Source organism: Rhea americana, unplaced genomic scaffold (genome assembly GCF_003343005.1).
Source record: "Rhea americana isolate MKP2758 unplaced genomic scaffold, rheAme1 scaffold_9, whole genome shotgun sequence".
Taxonomy (NCBI): Eukaryota; Metazoa; Chordata; class Aves; order Rheiformes; family Rheidae; genus Rhea; species Rhea americana.
The window spans coordinates 9,364,070-9,374,427 of NW_028187088.1; positions in this window are offsets into that span (position 1 = coordinate 9,364,070).

Consider the following 10,358-nt stretch of genomic DNA (forward strand, 5'->3'; position numbering starts at 1 on the left):
ATGTTTTAGTTAGGTTAAGAAGCGTGCTTTCAAAGTGAATCTCCCTCWTCCTTATCATGAGACAACTGTAGAGCCACATGGACTGGATTCCTTTTGGAAAAGACTAAAGTGAAAGATACGCTTTGATCTCTAATGGGCATTCAGTCTATGGGGCCGGACTAGAAATATTTAGAGGTAAAAGATCACAAATGGTGGGCCATCTGCACTAACCATTTTGCTCTGTAAACTCACTGGACAGCACTACTTATTAAGCTAAACACAATTTTAAAGTTTTTAAGTAYAGGACTCCCTACCTCAAAGCCTTTAACTTGGGCAAGTCTAGGTGATTCCAAGTCCAGGAGTTCTCACAGAGTCAGCAAAAGACACATTTACAGAACTGTATTACAGCAAACTTCCTTTTTCAAGGTTTGGTGATCCTCTACAATACAGTCCTACCATTAAGGAAAACATAATTTCTAATCTTAATTCTTCTGCTTAAAGATAGGTAGGTCAAGATATATTTTACTTGCAGTTTCACAGAATCACAGAATGGGTGAGGTTAGAAGGGATGTCTGGAGATCATCTAGTTCAACCTCCCTGCTCAAGCAGAGTCACCTAGGGCACGTTGCACAGGATCACATCCAGGCAATTTTGAATATCTTTAGAGAAGGAAACTCCACAAGCTCTCTGGGCAACCTGTTCCCCTGCTRTGTCACCCTCACAGTAAAGAAGCTTTTATTCATATTCAGATGAAACTTCCTGTGTTTCAGTTTGTGCCTGTTGCTTCTTGTCCTATTGCTGGGCACCACTGATAATAGTCAGGCCCCATCCTCTTGACACCCTCCCTTAACGTATTTGTATACGTTGATAAGATCCCCTCTCAGTCTTCTCCAAGCTTAAACAGGTCCAGCTCTCTCAGCCTTTCTTCATAGGAGAGGTGCTCCAGGCCTCTAATCATGTCTATAGTCCTACGCTGGACTCTGTCCAGTAGCTCCATGTCTCTCCTGTACTGGGGATYCCAGARTTGGACACAGTACTCCAGATGTGGCCTCAGCAGGGGTGAGTAGAGATCACCTCCCTTGAACTGCTAACRACACAACTCCTAATGCAGCCCAGGATGCCRTTGGCMTTCTTTGCCACAAGGGCACATTGCTGGCTCATCTCCACCATTCAGGCAGTTCTCAGTTCACCTCACTGCCCACTCATCTAACCCACACTTCCTGAGCTTAACTATGAGGATATTATGGGAGGCAGTGTTGAAAGCCTTGCGGAAGTCAAGRTAGACAACATCCACTGTTCTCCCCTCATCTACCCAGCCAGTCATTGCACCATAGAAGGCTATCAGATTGGTTAAGCACAATTTCCCTTTGGTGAGTCCATGCTGACTACTCCTGATCACCTTCTTTTCCTCCACATGCTTAGAGATGACATCTAGAATGAGCTGTTCCATCACCTTTCCAGGGATGGAGGTGAGGCTGACTGGCCTGTAGTTGCCTGGATCCTCCTTCTTGCCCTTTTTGAAGACTGGAGTGACACTGATTTTCTTCCAGTCCTCAGGCACCTCTCCTGCTCTCTACAACCTTTCAAAGATGATGGAGAGCAGCCTAGCAATAACATCCACCACTTCCCTCAGCACTCATGGGTGCATCCCATCAAGGCCCATGGATTTGTGCATGTCAGGTTTGCCTGAATGATCTCTAACTTGATCCTCCTTGACCTAGGAAAAGCCTTCCTTTCTTCAGACTCCCTCTCTTGTCTCCAGGCTCTGGGATTCCTGAAGGCTGCCCTTAGCAGTAAAGACTGAAGCCGAGAAGGCATTCACTAACTGCCTTTTCTGTATTCGTCACYGGGGCCCCCACCCCATTCAGCAGCGGGCCCAGATTTTCCCTAGTCTTCCTTTTGCTACTGATGTATTTGAAGCCCTYCTTGTCCTTGACATCCCTTACCAGATTTAATTCAAATGGGCCTTAGTCTTCCTCATCACATCCCTGCATACTCTGACAACATTCCTATATTCCTTCCAAGTGGCCTGTCCCTTTTTCCACATTCTCTATACTTACTTCTCCTGTTTGAGTTTTTCCAGGAGCTCCTTGCTCATCCACACAGGTCTCCTGCCTGCTTTGCTTGACTTCTTACTCAGAWAGATGCACTAATCTTGAACTTGGAGGAAGGGATGCTTGAATATTAACTAGCTCTCTTGGATCTCCCTTCTTTCTAGTGCCCTAAYCCATGGGATTCCTCCAAGTAGGTCTCTGAAGAGGCCAAAGTTTGCTCTCCTGAAGTCCAGGGTTGCRATCCTACTTATTGCCCTGCTGCTTTCTCGCAGGATCCTCAACTTTGCCATCTCATGGTCATTGCAGCCAAGGCTGCCCCTAACCTTCACATCTCCAACCACTCCTTCTTTGTTCCTACAAGGTCCAGCAGCATATGTCTTCTCGTTGGCTCCTCCACCACCTATGTCAAAAAGTTATCAYTGATATGCTGCAGGAGCCTTCTGGACKGTTTGTGCTTAGCTGTGTTGTCTTTCCAGCAGATATCATGGTGATTGAAGTCCGCCTTGAGAACCAGGGCCTGTGATCGTGAGGCTACTTCCAGCTGTCTGTAGAAGGCCTCCTCGACTTCCTCTTCCTGATCAGGTCACCTGTAGTAAACACCCACAACAGCGTCGCCCATATTAGCCTGCTCTGTAATCCTTACCCACAAGCTCTTGACTTGCTCTTCATTTACCCCTAGGCAGAGCTTGATACATAYCAGTTGTTCTCTCACATAAATAGCAACTCCACTACCCTGCCTTCTTGGCCTGTCTTTCTTAAAAAGCACATAGCTATCCATGACAGCATTCCAGTCATGCGAACTATCCCACCATGTCTCTGTAATTGCAGTGAGATCATGGCCTTGTGAGCACACACAGATCTTTAATTCTTCCTATTTATTCCCAGTGCTGCATGCATTGACGTAGAGGCATTTCATAGAGGTACTTAAGCATGCAGATTTCCCAGAAGTGCAAGAGTATCCTCCATAGTCATGTTCCATGCACACTTCCCCAGCTGCATGCACGCACTGGAGGCATCCTGACTTGAGCCACATTTGCTGGCTATCTGTCTCTATAACTCTCCTCTTCACCCATCTTTCCTAGTTTAAAGCCCTCCTTACCAGGCTGGCCAACCTGTTGGCAGACACAAGTGACCTGCTTAGCGAGGTCGATCTCATYTTTCCCCATCAGTTGTTGATTTTCAGCCAGGTCCCATGGTCATAGAAACCAGGTGTTGCCACCACCAGCACGAAGCCAGTTGTTAACTTKGAAAATCCATCTWCTCCATCCTTCCCCCTCACTGGCAGGATTGAGGGGAAAATGACCTAGGCTCCCAGACCCTTGACCACCACCTCCAGAGATCTGAAATCCTGTTTGATGGTTTTCAATTTGCCCTTGGTATCATTAGTGCCCACATGGAAGAGCAGCAGAGGATAATAGTCCGATGTGTGGACAAGCCTTGGTAGTTTTTCAATGACATCTCATATTTGAGCCCCTGACAGGCAGCAAACCTCTCTAGACAAGAGGTCAGGTCAGCAGATAGRTACCTCTGTACCCTGCAGCAGGGAGTCACCCACAACAATCACTCGCCACTTCTTCCTAGTGTTCCTGTGTGGCACAGGGTTTGTCAGCTCAACTGCTTCTCTTGAAGCCATGCCCACCTCCTCCTGAGCCTGCAGAGCACTAAACCTATTTGTCAATTGCAAGTCTTCWGGAGAAGTAAGAGCCTTTCTCCTCTGCACAGAGCCCTCTGGCAACTCCAATACTGTGAGATGAGGGACTCCTGGATCTGTATGGTTTCCAAGAATAYCCAGTCTATCTCATGCTCATCTTCTTGGATGTGACACAGCCTACTAAATTCCTCCCATAACTCCTTTACCTGACAACACAACTTGTCAATAACAGCAAACCGTCTGCAGGAGAGCTGACTGTCAGCCTAAGCCTCACATAGGCTTCACTGTCAGCCCAAGCACTCCCAACAGCCTGAGACCTGTAGAGCTGCATCTGCTGTGAGAGGGGCTATCTGGGTTGAAGCCTCTGACACAGTTGATGCAGCAATTCCAACAAGTACTGGGGAATGTGCTCTGTGGTATGTCATGACCATATCTGAGGAAGTGTACAATACTAGTTGGAAATGAAGGTGCCTTCTTGCAACTTTCTGTATGAATTGCTGYGCAAACTGCTACATCTTTTCACTGCACTCATTTTTCCCATCTTTCCTCTGCTTTCTTTCGCCATCTGCCATGAAATGTGTAACTGAGATAAAAGCTCTCTACTTTCAGTCTTTACAAATGAGTATTTGGTAAGATTAGAAGCCACCTCAAGTAGGAATTGTCAGATGGTCTTAGTAGCTCTAATACCARCTATAGTAAACACTTAACAACTCAAAGATGGAGAAATACTTTTGACTACCTAAACATTAGGTATCATAAAACTTATCATGGCAGTAAGTCTTCAAGATTTCAAGATAGTGATTGGTGAAGGGAGTTCACAAATAAAGAACACCTATGTTTAACTGTTATTGAAATACTAGCATAGCCCAGTCTTTGAAAGTGATTTCCATTAACTTTCACGGGCTTTAAGTCAGACTGAAAGAAATTTGTGTTCCAGACAGTTTTTTTTCCAGAATGAGACTGCACTATGTTAGCTAGCCTACTGTTGTTTTAATACTTCTGTGAATACTATGAAATTAATTTCTCCCAGCTTCTGTATTTTTACTATTCTTTCTTTTCTGTTCTTGAACCAAATATTGAAAAATATTGACTGTAACTTTCTTTAGTTCTCGTACAAAATTACATCAGCATTTAATGTTGAAATYAGTTCTTCTCTCAGACATGCTTCATGCTCTTCTTATACTTCACACAGAGATGAGAAGGGAAATARTATTCAAGATCTGTGTGGTTCTAAAAGTGCAAATTGGCACTGAAACTTTCAACTGAGCATACCAAGCAGATGTCATGATTTTTTTTCTCTATTAGATTATGAAGTGAACCAGCCACAGCTGTAGTACTGTGGAAACAATATATGTACTTTAATAATAAAAGACAGGACTTCTTAAGCACTCCAAAATTTTTGCAACACTTCCAATTTTAGTTCAGACTTTTTTGGCCCGTATAGCAGGCYAGAGAGTTTGATAACATATTACAACTCAGTTCTTGTCAACTTTGCAACTGCCATATAATGTATTTAACCTAACTAATTCAGCCTGAGGCCAACCCAGATCATGTGAAAGGTTAGCCTTATGTTGTATTTTAAATAACAGGAAGTACACATGGATAATAACTGCTTGATGCACATSTTATCCATGAGGGCTCAGAGCGACTGTTAGATGCAGTGGTGTCATAGCAAGACACACAGATGGGATGAATAAATCTTCAAGACACCCAGGAACAAGTTTCCTACTTACCATCAGTTCTGTTTATTTGTATCTATTTAAAAATGCCTGTGTAGATAGCTGGAATCACCAGCTAGATGTAATCTAGTTTTCTTTGCTAAAAGCTCTTAGGATAAATGCACCTATATACATTTTCTAGTGCTGATTTTTTCATGGCATTTCCTAAGAGCTGAAGGTTTGGAAAAGAAGAGGAGGAAAGGAATATCCAAACTACTAACAGAATATTAAATTATTTAAACCGAATTGAGGCTGTTACCTTGTAATGGAGGATGMTGGTTCATCCTACCCTTAGGCTCTTGTGGACAATCTTTCATTAAATATAGTCAGGGGTTAATACTGAAAATACACAAAATGCTAGATAAAAAAGCTAGTTATTAGCTTACCAGGCTGCAGAGCTCAAATAAGAGAGATGAATTTTTAGAGAGAAATTTTGGCACTCAGAGAACTTTGCTAAAGTGAATACTCAGTTGTGCCATTTTATGTCACAGAACCACTGGGATTGGAAGAGACCTCTGGATGTCTCTGGTCCACCCCCGCTCTGCTCAAGGCAGAGTCAGCTATAGCAGCTTGCTCAGGACCATGTCCAGTCAGCTTTTGAGTATCTTCAGTGGTGGAGTCTCCACAACCTCTGTGAGCAAACTACCGCAGTGTCTGATCACCCTCACAGTAAAGAAGTTTTAATACATTCAAATGGAATTTCATGTATTTCAGTTTGTGCCAATTGCCTCTAATACTTTAAGTGGRTGCCACTGAAAAGCACTTGGATCCGTCTTCTCTACTGTTCCCCTCGTTAAGTGTTTATACATAGGAATAAGAACCCTCCAAACATTTGCTTTACCAGGCTAAYCAGTACCAACTCTCTCTGCCTCTCCTCATTGGAGAGAAAGARATTAGTATTTTCAAAATTGACAGAGATGATTTTACAAGCCTAGATTATATTTATATTCATAAAAAAGATGGCTGGGAATTGGTAGTTATATGTAAAATTTAATATCTGCTGTATGTGAGGCACAGCTACTTTTGAGATTAGAAAGTGATGGCATATATTGCAGTGTAGACAGTACTATTACGCTACAGAGACAAATTTCTAATACAGCTTTTTTGATTTTTGCCTCAGGGATAGCAAGCAGATACTTAATTCTATCTGTTGAACTTCTCAGTGGTATCTGCTAACCTTTACTTTACGAAGTCCCAGCAGAAGGCCCTTTTTATTGAATTTGTACTGAGATAAAATAGCTGTGGATTTTATTTGCTCTCTCACCTGAAACATGCATTAATCACAGTCAAATTTAGTTGCTTGACAAATAAAGTAAATCTCTTAAATTACTTTCAAAATAGATGCCCTCAACAACTTAAGTCTAGTGTTAGTCTTTAATACTTCTGGAAAATACCTAAATACTAAATACCYCCTCCTGTAGATCACTGATGGAAACGTTATCTACACTAGTAACCTTCCTACCCTTTCCCTGACTTAGATGGCATATTTATCATAGTGCTATTTTTCTGTGTTCTGAGAGTTTTGGTAAACTTTTAACATGGAGATGATCCTAGTGAAAAATAACCAAACAAGATCATTCAGCCTGAGGGCAATTGCTAAGAATGAGATGCTGCATGGATTCCTTCTCACTTATGCAGATTGCCTCAAGCTGAAGGAAGTTTGTTATTCTAGCCTATCCCTTCCCCAGGCTCCCAGAGATGGTTCACTTCTGAGCCCAAATGCTAAAGTGGAACATACTGCAAAAATAGGAATTATGCAGCCTTGTCTTACTTTGATTAGAGGCTTTCTCTAGAAACTGCATCTTTGAATTCAAAGGTGCAACACAGAAAGTAAGATACTAATCAATGATGTGTCAAAAAATATGAGGGACTGTTTTAAATTCTATTATTCACTTTTTCTACAAGTCAGACAGAATCAAACCACCCCTATACAAGTATTAAAAACAGCTACCATGCTTTGCTTTTTTTCCTGGGCAATAAAATATTACTCCATCAGTGACAGAATGAAAAATTGCTCAGTATAAATCACCTCAGTTTACTGCAGTGAAATTATTCTGGTTTTATATCATTGTGAAAAAATATGTAGGAAATCCTAATAGGATTCTAGTAAAAGGTAATATAAAACTGAAAGATAAAATAGTATACTGCTGCTAGTTAATGTGATAGTACTTTTTGGATAGGAATCTTGAACATTAAAACTGAGTCTGAAAAACGCTTTTTATTTTAAGGGATTGATCTATGTACTGAATGTTCAAAGCATCTACAAAATCCCTTAATTTAATATCAGTCTTATTTCCCCTCTGAAGAAAAGACTTCAGTTTTGGTCATTAGTAAAGACAAATCTGAAATTCAATAATAGTGTGTCATAAATTATCAGTGAACGTTTCGTACTTCTTTGTCCCCTTGTCATTTATTCTCATTTCAAAAAAAAAGTAAATAAATAAATAAATTCCATGGTGCTATCGGCACCCATTTTTGGTGTACTACGAGTTGTGCAGTTTTCCTGACTCTAAGCTTACAAYTGATATGCTTCTATTTTTCTTTCTGAGACCCAAATTCTTCTGTTAAATACTTCCTCGTGTACTTTCTTATGTCTTCAATGAAATGAAGAGAATCATATGTGTATATCTAAGGGCAAAATTTGCCTGTTGTGCATGCACTAGCCTAACAAGAAAAAAGGGCTGGTATAGCACATCATCCTTTTGTGAACATCTGATGGAACATGTCAGTGACAAATGCCAACATATGTGGACATCAAAATGTGCTGAGAGCACTGATACAGGAGGGAAGGTAGCTAGGGAAACTCCTTGCTGGAGTTCACTCCAGATGTCTCTTCACCAGTCTTGGGAGATCCAAATTCTGCTAGAAACTCATGGAAATACTACTGCAGAAATGGAATTTTGCTTTGGATGTGCAGCACAGTAACAAATGATTTCCATTTACCTATTGCTGTACCAAAGAGTGTTGGTGGCTAGTGGGTTTCATTCGTAAATAATTCTTGGTCTCCCTAAAGCTGCTGGCACATCAGCTACCTGTGTCACAGATAAGAATATTCCATGTTCATGTCCCCTGGCTACCATRTGGGACCAAGATAGCAAAGCCTGATGGAAGTTGAAGCTAAACTGAGAAAGAGGTATTAGGAGTGTGGAGAGTGATTTGTAAACAAACAGCTAGGCAGTTTGATGATGATGGTGAATGAAGCATGAAGTGAAAAGGAYTGAATATGATTGCACAGTAAAAAACTCAGTGTGACTAAAGCCTAGGGAAGAAAGCAAACCAGAAAGAATTTCTTGACAGAGGGGAATGGTCGAAAGTGCCTATAGGGGATTATGAACAAAGAAAGGGTCTTGTTTGTTACCCATGGGAACAGGACTATTCATACTGTAGACATCCCCCACCCACTGAAGTGCTGGCTGCAGAGGGAAGTTTCCCACTATTGGTGCATAAGCATTGCAGCCCCTCTCTTCTGCCTCAGTGGCTTTGGTACTGGGTGCAGCTGATGCTGGGAGGGAAGCCAAGGTGTCTATGCTTTTAGCACCATGCAGGACTCTGTGCTTTGCGGCAGGTGCTTGTAGGGGAACAGGAAGCCACCCAGATATTCATGAGCCAAAGTTGTGAGAAAGATCTGGACACCAACAGTTTTTGTATATTGGGATACAGAAGAGAAATAGGCTCGGGATGAAGAAATACAGGAATCTAGATGTTGAAAAGGATTGAAAAAGTGGGGCTGGGGTCTTGTTTTGTGGAACAGGAGGGCTGCTGATACACTGAACTGCTGATTTACAGAAAAATTTTTTCAAAACTGAATTTACAGTGCATATTCTGAATAGAAATTGCTTTACCAAAAGATGCTGCCTCCTGCTTTTGGTAAAAAGGCTAAGAAGTGTTGTGTGATTTCCCCCTGTTTTGCTGCCCCCCTACCAGCCTATGACCTCTTACTGTATCTGTTTATTTGCAAAGCAATCTGTGAGATCACTCTCTTTTGACAGAAGCAGAAAACCAACACCTCCTACCGTCTCAGCAGGGCTTAGTGGTTATGAGTTGGGAAGCATCATGTTTATATTCTTACAGAGCACAAGAATATGTGGTGATGATAATTTTATTAATATCTTATTATGCAGATAGGCATTTACACTAACATTTAGAGACCCTAGATTATAAGTGGGAAGTATAAGAATTCATTAAAGTACRTATATCAAGAGTTTGATAACATGATCCAATTATCCTAATATACAGCTTAAAGACATTGACATTAAAGAAATGATTAAAAACAATGGGTGTTATAAGAGAAGGTTGTCTGCATATTGCAGGAATCCAGTCATAAAAGCAGAGCATTCACTTTGCAGATGATAAAGAGATTGACCTTTTGTTTTTYACTTATCTACCTTATTTCACAGCTTGCTGTATTTGAAGTTGGTGTTCTCAGGGCTGCTGGAAAGCAGGTGGATATAATGTTAAACAGAGTATGCATGGTGAGGAGGCAGGCCAGTGCCACTCCATTTCAGCCCTCTCCCGTCTTACTGATGGAGCAGCATGGTGTACTCTCTTGGAAGGGATGGAACTGCCCTGTCAGGGGAATGAGAGGTCTATACCTAAGCAGCAACCAAAGAGAGAGGAGTGCAATGGGTCTGTTGGCCACATATAGTTTTACTGGTCATGGTTTCCTCTGCTGAAAAAACCTCCCACATCAGTACAATAATATGGAAAGAAGGTACTGACCAAAACTTTCCATCTAATTCTGAAGTTCTTCTTTCCAAAGCAGAGAATGCAAATACTGCTATATGGGAAGCTTTGTACTAGTGCTATGGAAAAACTCCAATTCTCCTTCCCAGAAGAGTTGTATTTTCTGTCTGTTTGGTAGTGTCTACTGTCCCTTTCAATTGGTATTGCTGGTAGTTGGTTACTGTGTCTCTTTCTAGGCCATATGGATTAGCTGGGAAAGTTGGCTTTCCAATA